A 23,325-nucleotide genomic window follows, 5' to 3' on the forward strand; every position below is an offset into this window, starting at 1 on the left:
TAAATTAAGAAGAAAATCTCCTTTTATAATATTCTCATAAAATCGGTGTTCAATAGTGAGTTTGGCTTTTAATCTATCTGATATCTATTATATTCATTTAGATTTATTTACCTTAATTCACGGTCAGATTAAGCTGTTAGACGAAATGTTGGGCACCTGATGATCCCACACCGCCCTCTGTGCAATGTTAATTTACCCATAAAGTCCAGTGCAACCAGTACTCCTTTGCTGGAATGATAATTAAAGATCCCCTCCAGACATGTTTTTTTGAGATGTGGCCTACTTCCCTTTGCTTTAAACTTTACTTCCTCAACAGCTTTAAGTTTGTGGTCATTTAATTGAACAGAACTTTAGTAATATGTAGCATATGAGAACACTATAAACTAAAATATTAAAATAGATTTTGACAAAAGACATTGCCACTAAATTACTTAAAAAGGCAGAACAGATCGTAGCCGGTATCGTATTTTAGTCATGCAACTTCCCTAACACAATGTAGGGCCCCTCGAGGTCTGTGGCCCGGGACAGTTGAATGCCTTGTCCTCCCTGATTCAGGCTTGCCTTTATCTCTTTGCTTTGACATGATATTTGTATTGTCAACATTTCTTTGTGCTGCTTCTGCTGTGATGCTGCACTGGTTCTGGCAGCACTACACTTAACACACACGTACGCACACACACACAACGATTATTACTGGGTCAGCCGGTTGCAATCTTTGCCAAAGATCCTTGGCCTCCAGCTGACCTAATCTGTCTTTAAGTGTACAGACGGAGACAGGTGTGACACGTGCACACACTTAAATATACTGTGTTAGGAGTGCACAGATGGATGCAGGTGTTGCTTGAATAGATACAAACACACACACACACATCAACAGTCTAATAATTGCAAGACTCACCTCGAGCAACCCAGGCCTTGAACACACGACCCACAATCACATTTTTTGATCTTTCTTTAGATGCCTCTTTTGCCTTTTAAACCATCTGATTCTTGTGTGTGTGTGTCTGTATGTTAGCTTCTGATGAGTGATCCCTGGTGTCGTGTCTCTGTGGGTATTTCCTGTTATCAGGCTTGTGACATCATATCCGGCTGACTATATTTTACATGGGAGACCGATTTTCCCACAGACATCTGTTGTGTCCCACGGATAGCCATTGTGTGTGTGTATGTGTGCGTGTGTGCGTGCATTCGTCTGCCTTCATGAGAGCTCTGACTGTCCATCTGTCTGTGTGTGGGCTCAAAAATAGTGAATCTCGGCTGCCAAAAACTTGTTCTCGCCAGCCCTTGCTCCTTGAAAAGTGTGTTTGAGAGAGCGTGTGTGGCGGAAAAGCGCTGTGTTCTTGAGGATCATGTTTAACTCATGGAATGAATCGGTGTTTTGTGCCTCTGATAGCTGACAAAGCCCCCCATAGAGAGATGAAGAAAGAGAGAACAAGCAAGAAAGAGGAAAAAATAGCCCAAGTGAGGCAGATTGAGGGAGAGTGTGGAATGTGAGAGGCAATTTGACACAGGAAGTGGGTCCTTCTCACTCTCCTGGAGGACAAAGTCCCCTCACACACACACACACACACACACACACACACACACACACACAGAAGCTGGCAGGTAAAAAAACACACTGGTGTGGAGGAGGAATTTCAGGTGTGTGTGTGAAAGGATGGGTGAGGGTATGGGCATCACCTTCCAGTGGATAGAGGAAATGAAAAGGATCACGGTTCATATCCGGAGCTGCATTCAGACGGCCGACGTCTGGAGGTCAGCATGGACAGAAAGAGAGAATAATGACGGCCTTCAGCGAGAAAAACATCTAGCCCTCTCTTTCCTCACCCCATCTCCTCCCTGTGGCTATTTATGTGTGTGCGTGTGTTGTTGGATGTGTACACATGCTGCTCACTCATATCTGAATGCAATTTCTTATCACATGGGAAGGACTGGCTTGGCAGATGTGCCGCATTTGACTGAAATTAGTTTTTCTTTCTCGTGGTCGGAAGGAATGGATTTTCCCATTTACTATTAGACTGATAACAGCATGTGGGGAGGGAGAAGCCTGCCTTCACAATACCTAAAATTTCAGTGTGTCCTCCCTCTGAGATGAAAGAACATAGCTCAGAATATGCCTGAAACTAAAATAATGAACTAAAAGCTCAGCCCTGTATAGAATACCGGTACTATCAATTTGAATGAGGATGAAATATAGGCTCGTCATTATTGGCCCCAAGAGAGCTCAAAAGACCTTGCAGCAATCTCTGGGACCTTTAACCTCTACCGTCAAACTGCATACAAATAATTTAGGTGTCACATTTGAGTGTAGTCTGGATTTTTCTTCAGTATTCTTAGAAATTAACTTGAGCGACCAGGCCTTTTCTAATCAAGCACAAAGGTAAAAACTGCAGTTTCCAGACTTTTTATAAAGTTATATCAATCTAGCAGATAAAATGTGTATTGGTAGAAATATTATCCTTTTTCAGTTCTAGTTTCCTCGCCTCAACCCACCAATCAGAGCTAGAGGTAGCCTGAGAGGCAACTGAAGCACTGTAATATATTTTAGACTACATTATTGTAATTCATTATATTCCTGCTTCAGCCATAAAGATTCAAAATCCTGAAGCCTGGTATCTCCAGTGTTGGCCCCTCTCCTTTGGCTACCAGTGGAGTTAAACATTCAATGTAATAATAGTTATTACCTACCAGGCATTAGTACATACTAGGGCTGTCCCCGACTAAGGATTTACAAAGTCGAATCAGAATTGTCAAGTCCTGCCTATAGTCGACTGATAGTCGAATCATGTGTGTTTTTGTGCGCGGCGATTGCCAGCCGGTGGTGAGGGGGGGGTGGGGGGGGTCTACACATGGTAGCTCCTCTTTAATCTTGAGAAGCTGCAGAGCTTCAGAGTCTCTATTCATTCAACTTACACTGAGGCTTAGTGTTGACCCTTTTCTCTCTCTATCTCGCCTGTCATTCACCGGTCTTGTGCAGAGTTTTGTGTGCATGCCATGCGGCCAACAGTTGCATGCATGTCGCGGTTCCTTGCGGGTCTATTTCAAGTATTTTAAAACGATAAAATATTCTTTGTGTGGTTCATCAATGGTGAAAAATTATCCGAAATTCCCGCGAGGTGTGGACAACGCGGCACAACACTGGTGAAGCTGGGGCTCCATCTCTACAGCAAGCGTTCCTCTTCTGCCACTACAGACATGCTACGCCTACACATGCGCACACAGGGTTAGGGTTACAATTTTGGATTTATTTACACACTTTAAAAACATTTATTGAAAGTTTTATTTTTTACATGCATATTTGCAGCATTAAATGTTGAAATGTATATTGGCTGTATATTAGGCTGTAGTATTAAAATCCATAATTGTATATTGTCGAAGGTAGAAGCTGTCTATATTAAAAGTACATACTATACCTCTTCTCTCAGCACTGGCCTATACAAAATACCTTGCTCAGCAAAAATAGGAAATAGGCTATTATCAAACTGTTAATTTCAACCAATATGAACATTACTTGAATAAATATTAGGCTTTTTTCGTGTTTCTTGTTTACCATACCGGAAAATCTGAATTGTTTCCTGTAAAATAATTGAGCTGTTGAATTGTGGAGAATGTAACTGATCTAACGATGTGTAGCATGTCCATACTGACAAAGGTTTTAACATTTATATTTTTATGTGCAGTTTAAGCAGCTGAGAAGTAGCTCAAGAGGGCGACCTGGTCAGTGTTAAGAGGTTTTATTCATCCAAAGAACTTCTATGAAAACCAGACCAGGCTTCCATTTGAGACCTGCGTTTATTTGTAAAAACGTGTAGCCACACCAGGCCAGTAAACAGTACAGGTGTTTAATTGGGACCAGGCTTTTATTTGAAGTTTTATGGTACATTACTTACTTGACTTAAATTAAGCAAGTTAAGTAACGTTACCTACGTAACTTACATAACATCACTAAAAGGAATCAATGTTGACTTTTAGTTTCACACGGAAAACGAACACTGGGAAAAGGAGTATTTTTACATCGCTGGAAACTCCATCCTTACTTATTGATACCCAGACTGAGGTGCCATATTGTTGTACTTTCTGGTCTGTGTGAATCTCTGTTCCCACTGCCAGTCACAGTTTAGAAAGTGCCTGTTTTCTTCAATCAGTTGGCTCCACAACATTGTGCAACACTAAACTTTCCCTGTGGAATGTGTTCAAGTCATCCTGCGATTAGAAAGAATGCAGTTTTAGCCTGAATTCATCCAGCTGGAAACTGCTCTCTCTGTCATCGCGACCAGTAACTCAGACAAGTGCAGACACGCTTGCTCACATATATGCACTGATGCACATTAACATTAAAGTCCTGATTACCTTACACACAGATACACTACACACACACACTCGCAGTGCTAGTGAATTGCAGTGCTGTGCAGCACTTTTGTTGATTCAGTGAGTCAGAGGGAGACGGAGAATGCTGGAGGTGTTTTAGGTAGGTCAAAACAGGCTAGAAACACAGCTTGTGTAGATACTAAACACACACATGCACGCACACACACACACACACACACACACACACACACACACACACACACACACACACACACACACACACACACAGTCTCCCTTGCAGTAATTGGGCAGCAGTGCGCAGACATACATACATATTCTCTGGAGAGGGGGGTTAGATGAATATAGAGAGAAGAGGAGGGAGAGGAGAGGAGAGGAATGGAAAAAAGGGAGGTGTACAGGCCACAGGATAATGAGAAAGAGGGAAGGAGTGGAGGGAATAAAATGGAGAGTGATAAGGATGGAAAAAGAGTTAAGGTAATGGTGATACAGGGATGCTAGATAGCGAGGGGAAGATGTAAGAGCGGGAAAGAAAAAAATGGGAAAAATCGAGCGCTGAGCAAGAAAGAGGATGAAAGAGCTCTCAAACTGAGGGAAGGATAGGACCAGGAGTGGAAAGAGAGAGTGGGAGGCGAGAGGAAGAGAAGATGGGGGATATTGGGACGTGGGGACAGAGACGGGGGAAATGAGGGCTGGGTGACGGGGATGACAGCGAGGGGATGGAGATGGAGATGGAGCCAGAGCCAGGATGGAGGGATGTCGAGTGAGCGAGAGAGTTAGGGTGGGGGGAGGGAGAGAGGCGTGCACTGCTCATTCCCAGGAGACCGCGCTCTACCTGCTCTCCGCGGCCGTCGCCATGACAACCAGCATGGCTGCCGCTGTCACAGCTTTATCGCCCCACTCTCCTCTCCATCTCCTCCCTCCACTCTTTCTCCTCTCTCTCTCTTTCATTCTGTTTTTTTCCTCCTCTCGCCTCTGTTGCTTCTCTCATTCACAGCTTTTCATATCCCATCCTCCACTTTCTGGCTCCACTCTTTCCTTCTTCCTGTTTCTTTCTGTCTCTCCTCATGCTCCTCTCTCTTCCCCCTCTCCTCCTCTCTTGTCCATCTGTTCCACTACAATAAATTAAAATATAGAGAAGGGGCGAGCCAGCAGTTGCTTCACCTTACACTGCTGTGTGTGTGTGTGTGTGTGTGTGTGTGTGTGTGCTATTACAGCACTCTAAAGTAGAGAGTATATACGCAGTGACGGCGCCCAAAACCACAAAGCATTCTGGGATCTCTGTGAGTTAGAGCTTTTGCTATAAATGAAAACCTCAGAAACAGGGCGCCTCCTTCCCATAACAAACATTTGTGTGTTTGTGTGTGTCTGACAGATGTTTGAGAATCACAGATGCCGTCCACCAGCATTATAATTTTTCACTCCTATCATTCATGTGCATATTTGTATCTCTTTAATACTACTCTCTTTCCTCGCGCGTTTCTGTAACGGTGGGGTAATTAGGTTAACGAATGGCCGGATGGGCGGGGTCATGCAGAGCTGAAATCAAGTGCGGTCCAATGGGACTGCTGGAATGTGTATTTCCCGATAAGAGTGGGCTGAGGCCGTGATAAGGCTGGCCTTCATGCTCCCGACCAGACCCTGGCCTCCATCTGACCTCAAACACACGACTCCCTCCATCTTCCTCTCCATCTGTTGGCCGGTGTCTTTGTCAGCAACTTCACATTTGCTCCTTATTGCCACTTTTGTTTCTGAAATGTTTTAGCCCACAATGTAACGTCTGGTTGCATCTGAAAAGTGAGTCTATTGGTGAAACATTTAGCGGGTCAACAGAACATTAATCATGAACGATCGTAATTGAGCTTGGAAACAGTGGTTTGACAAAGGTCCACTTGCTACCTTCTTCTGGGGCTTTCAGCCATATTAAATGACCTTCATCAGCAGATGGTAATTGCTGTTGCCACAGAGCTGTGACCTTGATTTACCATTGTTTGACAGGCAATGAATCTTCTTTGGTTTTAAAGGTTTTTTTTAAGAAAACATGCCAAACATCCTCTGGATCCTCCTTTTGTTTTTTTAGTACTCTATGATATCAAACTGAATATATTTGGGTGTTAGGCTGTTGGTCGGACAAAATTACATTTGAAAACTGACTTTGAAAATTATCATTATTTGCAGGCTTAGATTGTTTTGACAAAGAATATGAATAACCAACTATTTTTGTTTTCGTCATTTATTTAGAAAAACAAGCTATTGAGGTACCCTGGCTTTTAAGGCGTCGGCCATCACAATCACTGTGTCCCCATTTTGATTTTGGGTGGGGACCTTTTTTGCGTGTTATTCCCCATCTCTCTCCTGTAATTTCGGTGTAATCACTCTATTGTCAAGTTATTAATAAAACCATAAAATGTCCAACAAATACTTTAAAAAAGAGCCAAACATTTTCTGCTTCCAGTCTCTTAATTTTGATGATTTACTGGTCTTCTCTGATTTATATCTTTGTAAATCGAACTTCTTGGGCTTGGGACTGTTGGTCTTTGTGCTCTGGGAACTCGTGATAGCCATTTCTCACATTTTATAGACTAAACAATCACCCATGGACACTTGACAGGTATTGATTTGCCCATAAAATAATATTGTGTATGATCACCGGTGCTGTATCTTTGATGACACAGTAAAAAACTAATGATAAACCTTGTAGTTTTCCCTCCAGTTGGCCACATGACACCAAATCTCTTCTGCTTTCAATACTCTGTGCAAGGAACTTGTTTCCTTGGCTACATGTCACTGTTGGAGAGATTCTTTTGACTGCCCCAGGCTGGAAATGCTATCACTGCTCCTCTGGGAACCCATCTTTGAAAATAGCCACTTTGGCCACTCAAGGCTCCGGTAAGTTTGTTTGCACTTAATAGTGGTAGAGAGTGCTTGTAAATGAAGACACAGTGGAAGATAGAGAGTGTGGCGTCCCAGGGGATTGTCTTTAAGGCTCTGCAGGAAGAGGTAAAGATCAAGTAAAATGGCAACAACGTCATGCCAAATCTAAACAGAAGAGATTTTATATGTGTGTAAATTGGAATGGCTTGTTGTACGGAGATACAGTAATTTGTGAAAGTACTTCACCTAACAGCCTTCGTGTGGGGTGCTGGTAGTTGCAGTGCAAGAGGCTCAGGTCTGAATAGGTTTGAATGGGAAAAGCACAATGAATCACATTTAGGTTTTACAATATGGATACATGGATCGTATATTTAAAGGTTTTATCACCCAATTTGTCATCTCTTCATTTTGTCTTATCTTTGATGCGCCAGCGTCACAGATTCTATTTTAAAACGACCTTTTTTTCTCTGAAATTAAAGAGATTTTGTCACTGTTGATTTACAGATATCCATTTCTGATGCACGTTTCCCATCAAGTCAGATAGAGAATTAATTACAGTTTCATTTTTAATAGCAAGTTAGTCTTATCGGTAGCGTTTTGACAAGAATATTTCATCAGAATTTCATTAAAATTCACAATATGACAGAGATCTACATGTTTGCATACAGATGTGTCCAACCTGTGTGTGTGTGTGTGTGTGTGTGTGTGTGTGTGCTTAATTGGTCACTAGTTGCTCGATTGGTTATAGGAAGGACACAGGAAGTGAGTATTTATAGATCCTGCCGTCAAGCTTCAAACCAAGAGGGAGCTTCCTGAGTGGTGCACAAAGAGGGGATTTTATATAGCCGTGTGTGTTTACATGTGAAACACAGGCAGAGATGGCGATGAAGGAGCACAGGGAGGCCGCTTGTGCGATCAGGAGCGAGAAATACTGTGTGGGAGAGGCATGTGACTGTGTGTGTGTGTGTGTGTTTAAATTATTTAGCCCAACGTCCCGACAGAGGAGTGAACGAGGTCAGGAGCTCATTGCTGCAACGTTTTTCCTCTCTCCATCCATCCATCTCTACACCCTCAGCCCACCAGCCCACGTTCCTCCTCCTCTTTCTCCGCCGCTGCAGAGCTCCTCATTTATTCTGCCTGTCTTAATAAACAGGAACTTAGTAACAAAAGGCTTCCCACATGTTACTCATGTCCCTTCAATTATGGGCAAGCCATGAGGGAAAAACATCGATCCAATTAAATACTGCACACTGAAACCCGTTGGTGTGTGTGTGTGTGTGTGTTTTGGTGTGTGTGTGTGTGTGGACCCTGTTAAGTAAACCTTTGAACCCCAGTGCTTTAAAGGGCTCTTTCAAAGGCGTTTGCAGTTTGAACGAGCCACTGAAGCTAATGAGCTGTGTGTGTGTGTGTGTGTGTGTGTGTGTGTGTGTGTGTGTGTGTGTGTGTGTGTGTAGTTGTGTGGTTGTGTGGTTGGGAGGATAGGGATTCTGTAATATTGCTTGGTGGTTTCAGCAGGTTTTCTTTCCCATGGGGCCTTTCTATAAACGCCTCCAAGCGCACACACACACACACACACTCAAACACACACACTTTTGTGGCAGCAGGTGATTCATTCTTAATCTTTCATTCCAACAGTTGTGGATTAGCTCTAATCTTAGCCAGCAGAGACCCAGGTCTGAAAGGCTGACTGACACTGACAGTGTGTGTATGTGTCCTCCAGTGTATTGTTTGTTTAGCCGTATGTGTGACATGATAATTGTTTCCCTTGTTGGACGGAGTGGGGTGTCTGTCTGACAGGACATGATATGACTGAGGCAGATACACATGACAGATTGACAGGTCTCGCTACAGGAGGAGGAGGAGGAGGAGGAGGAAGAGGCACTAAGAGAGGAGAGAAATCACTTGACATTAATTCCTTTTTTTTGACATTTTAAAATTAGCTCAATCACCCCCAGTGTGAGTTGGATTTAGTTGGGTAATAGTATCCTTTTTAAGGCGACAACTGCTGATTAATTTCATAATTGTTTAATCTGCCAGTTATTTTCTCGATTAAGCTATTAATCGTTAGGTGTACAAAACACAGTTTCCCAGACCCCAAGGTGAGTCATCAGTCAAAAACCTAAACATCCTCAGTTTATAACGATGTAAAAAAGAAAAGCAGCCGTTTCTCATGTTTCAGCACCTGGAACCGTCAAATATTTGACATTTTTACTTGAACTGGCTGCAACTAACGATTCATTTCATTATCGATAAACCTGCTGATATTTTTTATTTGATTAGTTTAGTCTACAAAATATCTATTAGTGAGAAATGCTCATCTCTATTTTTGAGAGTCCAAGGTAACGACCAAAACGACGATTGATTTTCAGTTGGTTGTTTCAGTACTAAAATACAGTCTAAATCGTAATTTAAATCAGTAAATATCTTATCAAAGAATAAGTAAACAAGGAGCGCCTCCGTAGCCAAATGGTTAAAGTGCATGCCATATTCGATTCCAGCCGGCGACCTTTGTTGTATGTCACACCACTCTCTCTCCTCCATTTCCTGTCTGCCTCTTCACTGTCACTGTCTAATAAAGAAAAATATGCCCCCCAACCCAAAAATAAAGGGCTAGTACAGGCAAGATGAGTTGCAAGGGAAAAAAGCATCTCTGCTTAACAATATTGGGTTTATTGTTCCTGACTCTTCTCCAGTTTGACTTTTTCTTGTGAAATCAGGGCAGTTTTTCCTCTCTCCTTCTGTATTCACTGCAACAGACAAATTTCTATCAGCACCAAAATAGTATTGAGGTTCGGGTGTCATGGTACTCTAGTGGCTATGAGGCAAACCATTTACTGTAATTACAGCGTGCCCGGTTAGATTTTTCTTTTTTTGTTGTTGTTGTTGCACATCTTTACTTAAAAAGTATTGAGGTTCAATACCCAAAACTAATTGTGACAAGAAGTATTTGTCTTAGTCATTGCTGAACATAAATTGTATCTTAACACCTAACAGCTCTTGGGAACTGTCCCCCTCCCTCGAAACAAAGCAGAAAGGTGTGGCGACAGATTTGAAAGTGATTAGATATTGTGTGGAGACGGAGGGAGAATAGATTTGAAGAGAATGAAAGGGTAGATGAGGTCAGAGGCAATCACAGACAAAAGTGATATTAAAGTAGGGGTGGAGGCTAAAGTGCAGCAGAAAGGGGGGGGGGGGGGGGGGGGTTGGAGAGGAGAAGAAAATGCAGCAGGCATGGAGAGGAAAAGTGGGGAGAGTAGACAGAGAATAGAATTTGTTAATATGTAAAAGTGGTAAAAAGAGATGAGTGGCTCATCAGAAAATAGCGTGAGATTGGGAGGGATTGGCTGTAGGTAGAGTGAAATGAAAAGAGCAGAGGAGCTGACGAGGAAGAAATAAGAGAAAATGAAAGGGATATAGAAGTGGTGTACTGGTGTCCTGGTAGCAGCAAAGAGAGAGAAAGAGAGAGACCGGTGGTTAACGCAGGCCTGTAAAGAGCTTAGAGCAGCTGAGACGGATTGAATGGAGAGAACAACCTGGACAGGATTACACTGGGGCAGAAGAGAGAGAGAGAGGGGGCTGTAGGAGCGCGATGGTATCACAACACATATTTTCTCCTGTCCTCCAGTTAGACATTTCCACTGGTTTACACACTGACCACAAGCTCCGCAATCACACTTTAATTAAACCGAGCCCACGGTATAAAGGAATTAATGATCACCAATTGTTACACCAAACACTCTGGAGCTAATCTATGCGTTAGACAATCGTTCTCCAGCCATTCGTTTCTTAAATCCACCTTTTAATTAATTAGTCAGTGAGTAATGTTGCCTACTGAGGGATGGAGCTATCTTTAACTGTACTGCTAAAGAACAATCAGAGATTCATGAACACGCTCGCACCTGAAGCTTGTTATAATAATTTTTTTTTTAAGCTGAGGTGAGATTCAGCAGAGGCTGACGGGAGATAGCGCCGTCTGAGTGGCAACAGGGAACTCCTACCAGAATAATATAATACAGTTACCTATTAATCTTCATTATCTACTTGCTTACACCCACCTGCCGCATGCATTTGTTTGCATATTGCTTGATATACCCCTTAGCCGGGGTTCCCAATATTTTTTGGCTTGTAGCATTTTAAAGGAATAGTTCAACATTTTGGGATTATATGCTGTCTCTCCAAGAGTGAGATAAGAAGATGGATATCGTGTCTCAGGATGTGGTTAGCTTAGCTTAGCATAAAGACTTGAAGCAGGGGGAAACAGCTAGCCTGGCTCTGTCCAAAGTGAAACACAATGCCTACCAGCACCTCTAAAACTCTTGTTTACACAATGCATCTTGTGTCTTGTACATGTGAAAATGTGTAAAGCTGGAAAGAGTAACATGTTGGAGTTATGTCTCGATGAAACGAAGTTTACCATACCAAAGCGTGGGTTTTCCAGATATGGTCGGTAAACACAGGTCAGGCACAACGGTACCAAACCAGACCACCTAAGTGTCACAACAAGACTTGGGATGCTGTGCACTCAGCCATTGTTGACCGAGAAAGAAAATAAGCATATTTCCCAAAATGTTGAACAAGTTGTCATTACTCGGAGCATGTGTCTTGGCCTGACTCTTTGATTGAGCTACAAGCGTTGACTTTCCCTGCTCACATTATTTCATTTGAACATTTTAAGAGGCCTGAAGATGAAAAATTATTTAATGTTTTTATAAGAGAAAAGCAAAAAAAGCCAAGTCAGGATAAATAAGCCTATTTTGTGTCTTTCCTATTTTGTTAACCATTTACCTTTGAACTATTATTACATGAATAGGAACATGTAATATATATATCAATAGATCATAGCCTTATCCAGGGCAGTGACTATGAGTATTTTCATTATCGATTAATCTATTGATTGTTTTTTGATTTATCGCTTAATCCCTTAATCTATAAAATGTCAGAAGATACTAAAAGGGTACACATTATAGTCCAAGATAACTTATAAATCTCCTGATCCTGATCACAGGCTGGGAGCCACTGCCATATAGGATCGGATAGATGCATCATATCAGATGCAAAATTAAAAAAAAGACTTGCACATCCGCCGAGACGACACATGAGCCGCTCAGTGAAGTCCTGATGGATGAGCAAATTTCCTTACTAGTTTCTCATGTTGGCTCATTATTCGTTTAAGTCTTCTGACACTGATTTGTTAGAGTTAATCAGCATCTCGTGATAAACATCTCATTAGGTCACAAGCTTTCAGTCTGTGTTGCCCATTAAGACAGAGACCATATGCCGAGCTCGCCTTATTCACTCCACTGCCAGATCTCACAACCTGCGTAATTAGTGTTCGATACCAAGGGCTGTTATGATACATGAAGAATCAATCGGCTATCTGGCCACGCTGACAGTCACTTGGCCTGCAGTCTATTGGCTGGAAACCGCTCCAAGGCCAGGGATTGGCTGCCAGTTCGCCAAAGTCAGTCAACCAATGGGAAGGAGCCAAGGGAGCGTAGCAAGGTCAGCTTCTCGGGGTGCTCCTGGAGCAGCAATTTGTTTGCCTCCTCTGTGCGTCTGTGTGTTTGAGAGAAAAAGAGAGGTAAGGCATGATAATAATATGCATCATGCCCTCTGCACACACACTCGCAAAGGTGCATCTTTCCATTCCAGATTGAATTACACAGGGCTGATTGGATTTTTCTCCTCTGCATCAAAGACAAAAACACTCCTCTCTTGGTCTCCACCCCCACCCGCCTCTGGGTCCAGCCATCACATCATCGCTTGCTGCTTTTCTTTTCACCATTTGTACCTTTCCTCCTCTAAAACTCTTTTATGCATCGATTACCCTCCTTCTTGTTGCCGTTACTGCGTTGGCATCTGTGAAGTCGCATGACTGTCATTAGCCTGATAACACAAGCTGTAATTATATGAACACACACTCAGATGCTGCCTTGTGATTTACATCACAGTAAATGGGCAGAAATGTGATTCTCATCAGCGTCTGTTTGTGTGTGCATTTTCTTGTATCTGTTTGTTAAGGTTTTCGATTTGGGCCTGAAAAGAGACCATTGATTACCGTTTCTGAGTGTACTCTGAGTGCCCCTCTCTCTCCCTCTCGGCTTCACAAAGACATCATGGTCCGCGGGGCGCTCTCTCTCACGCAGCCACATTTTTGAGCCCTTTTGAAAAGTTCCTTAGAAACACCAGAAAAGTTCCAGCCACAGGCGCCACGCCCTCCCACTGGCCCTGCAGAAATAGGCCCATTGAGCCAGGCTATAATCACACACACACACACACACACACACACACACACACACACACACACACACACACACACACACACACACACATATAAATCCGCATTCAGCCTCGCTCCTTCTCCCCTCTCTCCAGCACTTCATGCAAGCAGCCACAAAAACGCAGTCATTGACCCACCAGCCAACCAGCAGCATTCATTGCTCACTGCAACATTTCTCCAACCAAACATCAATACACTCACTAACACACACACACACTCATTGGCATTTCCTGAACGCCACGGACAAACCTTCGAACGCACAACATCATATGCACACAAATACACGATGGCGTATTGTGGAGTGTGGGAGCGGCAGTTGTGTCAGAATCTCAAGGCATTTCTGGCAGCAGGACAGTGACACACACACACTCACTCTCACTCAGAGATGCATGTTTCATAAGGTCATATATAATGGAGGATTCCACGCAGAGAGGCCTTGTGTGTGTGTGTGTGTGAGCCAGCCTTGAGATGTGGTTTTTAATCCTGATGGATTGTCAGATTAGTGTAACAGCTGGGTCCTACATACAGATATACATCTGTCTGTCTCTGTATCAGCGCTCCTCCCATCACACTGCTCCTCTATATGGATCTATGCATTAGTGTGTGTGTGTGTGTGTGTGTGTGTGTGTGTGTGTGTGTGTGTGGTGGTCTCACAGCTCCAGTCCATTACTCATTTTCAGACCAGCTGATGTGTCACTACACTGTCACGTTACTACTACTGAGTCTGCGGCGAGTTTCACTGTCAGCTGCTCGTTTTGTCAGACACATTAAAGGTTAAACACACTCTGTCACAGAGGACCCGAGTCGCTTCCCTCTCACCGCCCCCCCCCCCTCCCAATCAGCCGATCATGTTCCAATCAAACACAAACAAAATATTCAATAATGTTTTAAAATAATTTTTCATGTATCCCACTTATAGTTGCAAACCTTAAGATTTCATTCGGGGTTAATTTTGGCAACACCTGCGGTTACCGTGGTAACAGCAAGTGCAGTTTAATATTACAGCAAACACTCCTGGAGCAGCTACTTTGTCAGAAATATAACAGGAAAGCAGCTGAACCTCAAAAATGGTTCTGATGAACAATGGCCATCTGCCTAACCTTGGTAATAAATACCTTGTGTTTCCTGGGACACCATTGCAATAAAGCCATGTGCTTTGCCAGTTGAACACTTTTAATGTGAAGCAACAGCAGGAGGAAATGTTTGCTTTGCATTAGCGGTAACCTAATACAGCTTTGTTATTTAGGAAAGTGAATAGCGAACAGTGAGGCTCGTATCAATGAAATAAAGGCATGTAACACTGTATTACATACATGCATTGTTTCCTGAGAACCCCTCCTGCGTAGGTAGGCGGAAATAGTGGCACACAGAGAGGTAATTACAGCAAAACAGAACAGAAAAAAAGAATATATTGTTGGCAAGAAGTCAAAATGTCTGCTTGTGAATTACATTAGCAATCAAGTCGCAAGAAAGGATAGACTCTCCACATAATCAATGAAGGGAAACCAGATTCTCTTATATTTTTCAAGTGATTTATTTAAAATGAACAGTGTCTCAAAAAAGACACATCATGACCTGCAGAATCAATTGTATAAAAGATGGGGGGCGGGCAGCCTTCCACCTAATGAGGATTAATCGTTAAGCTAACAATGTAGCAAATGTTATTGCCTTTGTCTGAAATAAAGTAATGCTATGCTCTGTTGAAGGTACACTGAACACTGCCATAAATGGATTTGGGTCTATTGTTCTGTAACAGATATATGAGATAAAAATTGAAAGTCTTTCTCCATGAGAATTGACTTAAATTGCCTTTCAGTTATCCAGATGCACAATGTTTCCCCCACTCTGCACCTGTTCTGTCTCTGCAGCTCTCTGACCAAGCCATTCACTGTACCATATACCATATTTAGCAAAAGCATGACTTTCCATAAGGGCATTCATCACTTAGATCATCTTTGTCCTTATAACTCAGTGAAGAAAGATAATATTAGAAAGATAATATTAGTGCTTGGATGCTTTTCAGCTGTGGTTTGGTGCTGCACTGAGACAACTTTAGGGCCAGAGCGAGCTGGAATAACAAACTAGAGCCAGTGTAATGCCATCCTCCCACAGGTTTTGTACAGGGAATTAATACGGCCAACCTGGCTGCGATTTGGATTGGTCATGGTAGTGCTATCAGGAATTTGATCAGAAGGAAAGCACTAATAATAGTAGAGGGAGAAAAAGTGTTTCACTCATTTCCTGGCAGTTGTACATGAACATGTTTACAGATTTTGCTCGGTGGTTCACGTTCATTGGTCACGGGGAGCACTCGTGTGTGAAAAACTGAGACAAACATGCAGGAAAACATCAGAAATGTGTTTGGCAAGGGAGTAAATCAGCGTTTCTACCTTCCCACTTACAGCATCATGTTCACAAGGATCTTTTTTATGTTAAACAGCAGTTTTAGATTATTACATATTTAAAAATAAAAAGTCTTTAATAACTTTATTTTTGTTTTATACCCCAAATTAGTCTGAACACAGACATCAAAAATACTTTTTCTATTTTCTGTGTAGTCTGATTTTATCCAACACACCCAGAACCACTTCCTATATTTTAAACAGCTAATCAGTGTAAAATTGCACAGCGGGTCCCCTTTTGCAAACACAAAGTGATGCCTGCTTATGACCTCCTGCTGCAACCGTTACTGCAAAGAATCTCTTGACACTAAACGATAATTTTACTTTACAATTTGGAGCTATTTTACTTGGCTTACTGCCTAACAAAGAGGCCTGGGGGGCTGAAAATGCTTATTATTTCACAGGAGGAGACATTCCTCACGGACATTAAACCTCTGACAGTAAATGTATGTATTAGCAATATAGTTACAAAATCATCCAGAACTGAATGGTTTTGAGCCACAGGGGGAGGGTTTTTATATGTCACTTATTGTGTGAAAAATATAGTATTCTTTTTATTTAAAGGTACTATCCTAGATTTATTGTACATATTACCTAATAGAGTTTCAAATACAGAGATGTATAGATCCTTTAGTATCAAATTGTATGTTTATACTAAGTCTGATCAGATATAGATTTTAACTATACTTTTGTTCATTCTTCTCTAATACAGCTGCACAGTGCAAGCTTGAGCAAAACAGCATCAACCAACAACAACAACAGTTAAAATGAACCTGCAAAATAAAACCGCAAAACAAGCAGAACACCTGACAATGATGTGCAAGTTTGCTTGAGTGAGAAGAGGAGGCCCTTTTATGTGTCTGTGCCCATGGGCCCGTTGGCTTGTTATGTGTCCATGATTAAGGGAGTATATTTTAGGATTTTAAATCACCTCAGTAGGTTGAAACAGAATTTCTTTGACCCCCTTGGCTGTAGCGTGCAGGTGTTAGCTGTTTTAAGGTTAGTTCACCTGACGTCATTGCTACAAGATACTGTCTTGACACCCGACCCTCTCCTTGTGTGTGTGTGTGTGTGTGTGTGTGTTATAAGGTGTCAGCAAGTGTTTGCAGAGGCTTTCTGTGCTAATCTCTGCTGAAGGTGGCATGTGTCTTAACCAGGCCGTCACCTGGTAACCTACTGTCTCACACACACACACTGCCCTCTATCTCATTCACATCTCCTTGTCTAACTGTAAGTGTGTTAGCGTCCAGGTTGGCTGCCATCCAACCTGCCCAGCTGGTAAGAGAGGAAGAGCAGGGTGGGGAGTGAGACGAGGCAGAAAAGCAAAAGATGGAAGGAGCTTAGAGGTCACTACTGACAGGGTCAAAGAATTGCTCCGGAAAGAAATATGGGTGTGGAACAATACAAACAGTAAACAGGCTGCAGTTTTTCAGTCGGAGGGCATGTGTCCAACCGGTCAGACTCTTTCCAGCTAGAGAGTTATCAACGATCCACTTCTGTCAGCAAGCAGCAAGGCTTAAACTGTCCAACTCATATCAGTGTAGGTCAGACTGCTCCAGACACAGAGCCGGCCGTGAATCAGCAGCAGCCTTACGAAGCGTGGGCACTCACACACTGACAGTGAATTAAACTGCAGGGAGGTTAGAAATGTGGCCCATAAAGTTCACTTTGCCTCATTTTGGGGGCTGATCTAGGTCTCAAATTCCTGCCCGATGATTATTACTGTCGTGCTGTGTTCAAGTGCCTGGTGACGCAGCACGTCGGCTCACTCAGAACACCCACCTTGAAGTTTGAGCCATTCATTTCAGCAATAATACATATTTAGTTTGGTGATGTGGCTCTGCTCATGTGAGGCTTTGGTACAAATGTGAACAAGTGTGACACAGACTGTCTTTGAGCTAGAATAGGCCAGAATTACACACATGTGTAGAAACTGTAACACACGTAGATAGTGCTTTATTTTGAGGGGTTAAAAACCAAAAAAGTTGGGACGACTGTTCTCGTTAGCAAAACATACTTGTCCATGACTTGGACTGTGGCATGTGGAGGTTTAGACTATAATGGGCCTTTTTTGCCTTCATTTGGTAACTTTTGTGGAGATGAAATTTAGGATACAATGCCTCTATTTCATGCTTGCATTTGAGTAAATATTCATCCCAAGATGAAGAGTGTGGTGTGAAAAATGGTCATGAAAAAAGAAAACAATGGACATGACCTCTGTGTCTTTTTCATTGTACTTGTGTTCACTCTTCCCCTCCAGCACTGTGGATGCAGTAAATGGAGGGACAGCTAGAGGAGTGGGACTCACAGATGGTGCCAGAAAGCAGAGGGAGTATTCAAATTATTCTTCACAGTACTCTGAGATGCTGCAGCCTGTCGAGAACATTCGCTGTGATAAAATCTCACATATTAAAAAGCACAATTAACGATTATTTTTCCAAAGCAGAGCGGGGTTGCATCTACTGTATGGGGAGCTTTAAATGCTTGCTTGTGTGCATGTACGCGCGTGTGTGTGTGCCAGGCATTGTGCAGCAGCAGCGGCAGCCTCTCGGGTTACCAAGGAATGCATTTGAAGTCAATCACAATGAAGCTTTCTATCTGCCCAGCTAGCCTGAAGGGGAACTGAACTTAACTGGACCAGCCAGAAAATCAACCCCCCCAAAAAATCTTCTTGAGGTCACACACATCTGCCAGCTAATCTTCCACTGTGTGTGTTTGTGTGAGTGAATCCTGGTGTGGTGAATTAGTGTGTCTAACTATCGTTATCTGACTTCCTGCATCATAGTTTTTGCCTATTTTTCCTACAGACACAACACAGACACACACAAGCACCATGGTCAATTTCTCTCCCACACGTAATTGGTAACTGTCATATAACCTTCACACACACACACACACACACACACACACACACCCCTTCCCATTGTCCAGTTGCTGCAGTGTTGCCACTTTTATGTCACACATTTATAATATTGCATTTTTTTCATTAAACTAAATTAAAATCTGGAAAATGTCTGAAACCACAGCATTGTCAGCTCAGGTTTAAAAATCCACGCTCTGTAGCTGGAAAACGAGCTGACACACTTACACACATACACACACACACACTCAGAGCGGCTGCAGTGTATAGGATCAAATGTAAAGAATGAAGCCCGATGTCAGCTTTAGATCAGGTTTCTACTTGAGTCACTGCAAATGTTGCAACACTCCTCAGAGGACACACCTGCATTCACTTTGTCAGGACATGACATAACCCCAACAAACACAGATTCTTTGTCTGCTTCTGTTTTTCTATCCTTTGGTTTTATGTTTTCTTCTCTTTTTATACAAGTATACATAATTATATATTCCACACTCCCAGATTGTTTTAAAATGACTCCAACTGGCACTGCATGTCTTACAATGGCAGTGCTTCATACGTTGCCAAAAACCAGGATTGCGTTCACTCCACAGATCCAGCGGAACATGGCTGTCATCTTACAGTTTCCTTTTATAACGAATGAGAACAAAATGCAGTGGTGGAGGGAAATTGAGGGCAACATACAGATGATTTTGGCCCTGGGTTATGCGTGCGGTGGAGGAGAGCTCAATGCGTCTCGTTGTGGTTAGTTAGCTATGTGGTGCAGGCAGAAAGCACAGCTGTTTATAGCTCCTGAAACAAAGGCAAAATGCAGAGCTGGCCCTATTCGACTCCCCCAAAATCACGTAAAACACCCCCCCCGCACACAGAAATGAGTCTGAGGGGCATTTGTGTGTGCATGTGCACACACACCACAAACAAAACCTGTGATTATACCCATTCAGACACACACACACACACGCTGTAATTACACATAGTGACGCACTACTGCCCGCCATACCATGAATTCACACTTATAATATCGGCTCATAAATGAAACATGTCGAGACACAGAGGGTACATATTACTCTTAAAGGTTAGGATGTCATTTAAACACACAGAGCACATGCCAGTTCCAAAAATGAAAATGGGCAAACAGCAGACTCGTCTTCTGCAGCTACAGTATGTCCTGGAGGTTGTTGTGTGTATAGGGGACTTGTAAAAGGGGCCCCTGGGGTGGGCTTTGGTGCCGCCTTTGGGGCGGGGTGTGTTTATTTAAGTATGTGTGTGTTTTCTGGAGTCACGCTGAATTTAGGGGGTTAGCCTAAAGATAAGAAATGGAGTTTAAGATGAAAGGAAAATAGGGCGAGGACGGGGATACACTGGCACAGAGTATGTAGATCCAGAGGGGGGAGGCGAAGGGAGGCAGAGGGGGAGGGACAGATAGAGGGGGGAGCTGGAGGAGTAGCCTGTTTTGATGTTGGTTTTTAGGGTTGTTTATTTGGCGTTACATAACACCTTTGCTTATGTAGCTCTTAAAAGTGTGTGTGTGTGTGTCTGGTAGCTTCTCACTGGGAGACAGGAATTTTTGTGAAAAGCAAAGGTTGCCCATAGCAACGGCCTTCATTGTAAAACTGATCCACACACACACACGCACACGCTCACACACACATTCACACTGAGACGTCTTTTCAGTACTTTTCGGCACTTTCAGTGTTTGAGATCACCAGGCCTTCATACACACATTTACTGTCGAAGCATGAAGCACACACACTCTCGTCCTTCCACTTTGTGAAGCCCATATCCTCGGTATGTCAAGGCTCCAAACAACTTCAAGTCAATTTCATTTTCAGGATGTACATATAGCGTTTCAACTCCACCTCATGCTGAGATGTGATGGACTGGGATGCTCGGGTTTCTAGATTCCATTATGCTTTTATTGGCTTTTAAAGGCATCAGGTTTCCTCTGTCTGGAGCCGGAGAGGAGCTTTTGCTTCTGTGTGTGTGTGTGTGTGTGTGTGTGTATACAATTAGTATCACAGAGGCTAGCAAAGACATAGCTCTATAGAGCCTCAGGATGGGCTTAAGATTGCTGAGGAGATAAGTTTGTTTTGGTCACATTTTCAGCAGTAGACTGACTGTTTTCCAGTACCTGGAGCAAAGCTATGCCCTGTGTTCTTGGCATCACAACAGTGTACTATTTAATGTATACTGAGCTGAATCTAGGTACAAAATGCAGTGATGAAAGAGTATTCATCTCTTTTACTTAAATAGAAGTAGTAATAATGCACTGTAAAACAACACAAAACAACACAAAACATATTACAAAGTTCTGCAAGTAGAAGTACAGAAGTATTATCAGTCGCTCTATTTTATTGTTATATTAACAACAGACTACTTTTAGTAAAAGAGGTCACTTGTAGTGATGAACCCACAAAAACCTTTAAGTTCCCCTGGTACATAGTGGAGCTCAAGATTTAACAGCTAAAGAGCCAAATATTTCCCTCAGGTGTTGGTGGTGACCAAAAATGAATACTAATATCAACTTTACAAAGTGATATGAAATATCAGTCATGATATAAAATATCAGTCTTGTGTTTCTATATTTGCTCCGAAAAGGGAGTTTTTTCCTTGCCTGTGTCAAGTGCTTGCTCATGGTGGGAATTGTTGGGTCTCTGTAAATAATATTACAAAGACTATGGTCTAGACTTGCTCAATATGAATAGTGCAGTGAGACAACTTTATGACAACTGTTATGAATTGGCGCTTTATAAATAAAATTTAATTGAATAGTTTACAGCTACTTCCCCAAGTCCCCAAGTGGCCAAACCAACAAGTCACACAGCTTCAAAGAATCAAAATTAAAAAGTACTTGCAGAAAGGCCCATTTCAAAGTAATATTATATGTTATAATACTGAGTTACTGATGCTATAAGGTGTAAAAAACATTTTATTGTCGAAACTGTTAGAGGTGGAGATAATTGTAATGGTAGTTCAATCTATAACAATGCTTAATATTTAGAATTTTCTGCAAGTCAAATCTTAATCTGCAAAGTAACCAGAAACTATAGCTCTCAGATAAATGTACTTCAATAGAATTACGGTAAAATAAATGGAAATGAGCAAATAAAGTGCAGGTACCACAGAATTGTAGTACAGTACACTAAATGTACCTAATTACATTCTACCAATGACAAAACAGCAGTAGAAGGAACATTTAACATATTAGTAGAAATCAATAGAGAGACAGTATATTTCAAAATGAGCGCACAGTGTGTTGTATTTGTATGTGAACGTATTTTAAAAGACCAAAATAGGTTGTTATTTGGATACATCTACATGAAATACCTGTAAATACTTGAAATGAATGCAGTCTATAGTACAGTCTTGAAACACAGTGTGGTATGTCTTGTAGTTTAAAATGTGTCAATGCACTGCAGTACGGGCGGTGTCTCTTCAGTGCATGCATCTGATGGCAGTATTAGTTGACCCTGTGAGATGGGTGAGCCCTTAAGTATGTGTTCAAACATCGCAGGGATGTGGGATCGAGATCAAGAGAAAGAGAGAGAGAGATGAATGAAGAGAGAGGAGGGATCAGCCTCAAAGTGACCGAAGCCCGAGGTCACTCACTTCAGAGGTTGATCCCCCGAATGATCCACAATTAATCTCTCTTACCTGACCCTGACAGAGGTCGGCAGGCAAACTTATGTTTTCCCCTCACAGCCATACATGAAATAGGCCTGGATTAAGGTACAGCGCTGAGCAGGGCGGATGCTGTAAAATGATCAATGACAGACAGGCAGAGAACTTTCAGAGTGCACCTGTAAAACTGTACAGCAGTAGTTATTCAGAAGAAATGGTGATTTTGTCGTAGATTTAAAATTGATAGGTAGATTATATATTTCATTTATATGCCAAAATGAGTAAATGTTATAAAGCTAACTTCTTCCGGGGACATTTTTGGTTTGTTGGTCAGTATGTCATTAAAAAATATAATGTATTATATATTAATTAAAAAAGGGAGACAATTTTGATTTTATAATCTGTCAAATATAACTCTGAATGAAATCAAGTCATTTTGAAGCAGAAACTACCTTTTAGTCAGTAAGTAGAGGCTGCAATCACTTCCTGGCAAGTAGAATATTGCATTTTATGTGTTGTTTTGGCCATTTAAAGGCATATTAAGAGGTAAAAAAGTACTAGTTGAGTCTGTCAAATATAACTTCTGAATGAAATCAATTTTAATTAATTATAGGCTACATTCTGTTTCCGGATAAAGATTTTAGATAAAGACATACATTTGCTATTACCATGGACATAAAGTGATGTTTATTTGCATGTTATGTCTGTTTAAAGAGACTGGGCGATACAGCTTTAACATGCTGTGGGCGCTAATGACAATCAGTTTTCGGCGGTCTATCGCTTTTCGGCACGACACCTGTATGCTCTGCTGTCCAGTCTTGCTGGACACGTAAAATCTGATTTCAGGTCTGTCGACACCTTATACAGTCTATGATAAACACACCGTTAAAAACGGGGACATTTCCGGGGACAGCTCCAGACGGAAAACGGGGACGTCTGGTCAGCCTATGCCGGACAAAACA

General features: G+C 42.1%; 1 protein-coding gene across 1 annotated transcript in view; it reads left to right on the top strand.

The window, feature by feature from the left end:
• sdc3 (syndecan 3) overlaps nucleotides 1–23,325 on the top strand; it is a 39,543-nt gene that overhangs the window by 1,554 nt on the left and 14,664 nt on the right. The gene's annotated exons all lie outside the window — the stretch shown is intronic.

This window comes from Micropterus salmoides, unplaced genomic scaffold (genome assembly GCF_014851395.1).
Source record: "Micropterus salmoides isolate LMB-PRFRI ecotype aquatic unplaced genomic scaffold, ASM1485139v1 Ms_hic_scaffold_17, whole genome shotgun sequence".
Taxonomy (NCBI): Eukaryota; Metazoa; Chordata; class Actinopteri; order Centrarchiformes; family Centrarchidae; genus Micropterus; species Micropterus salmoides.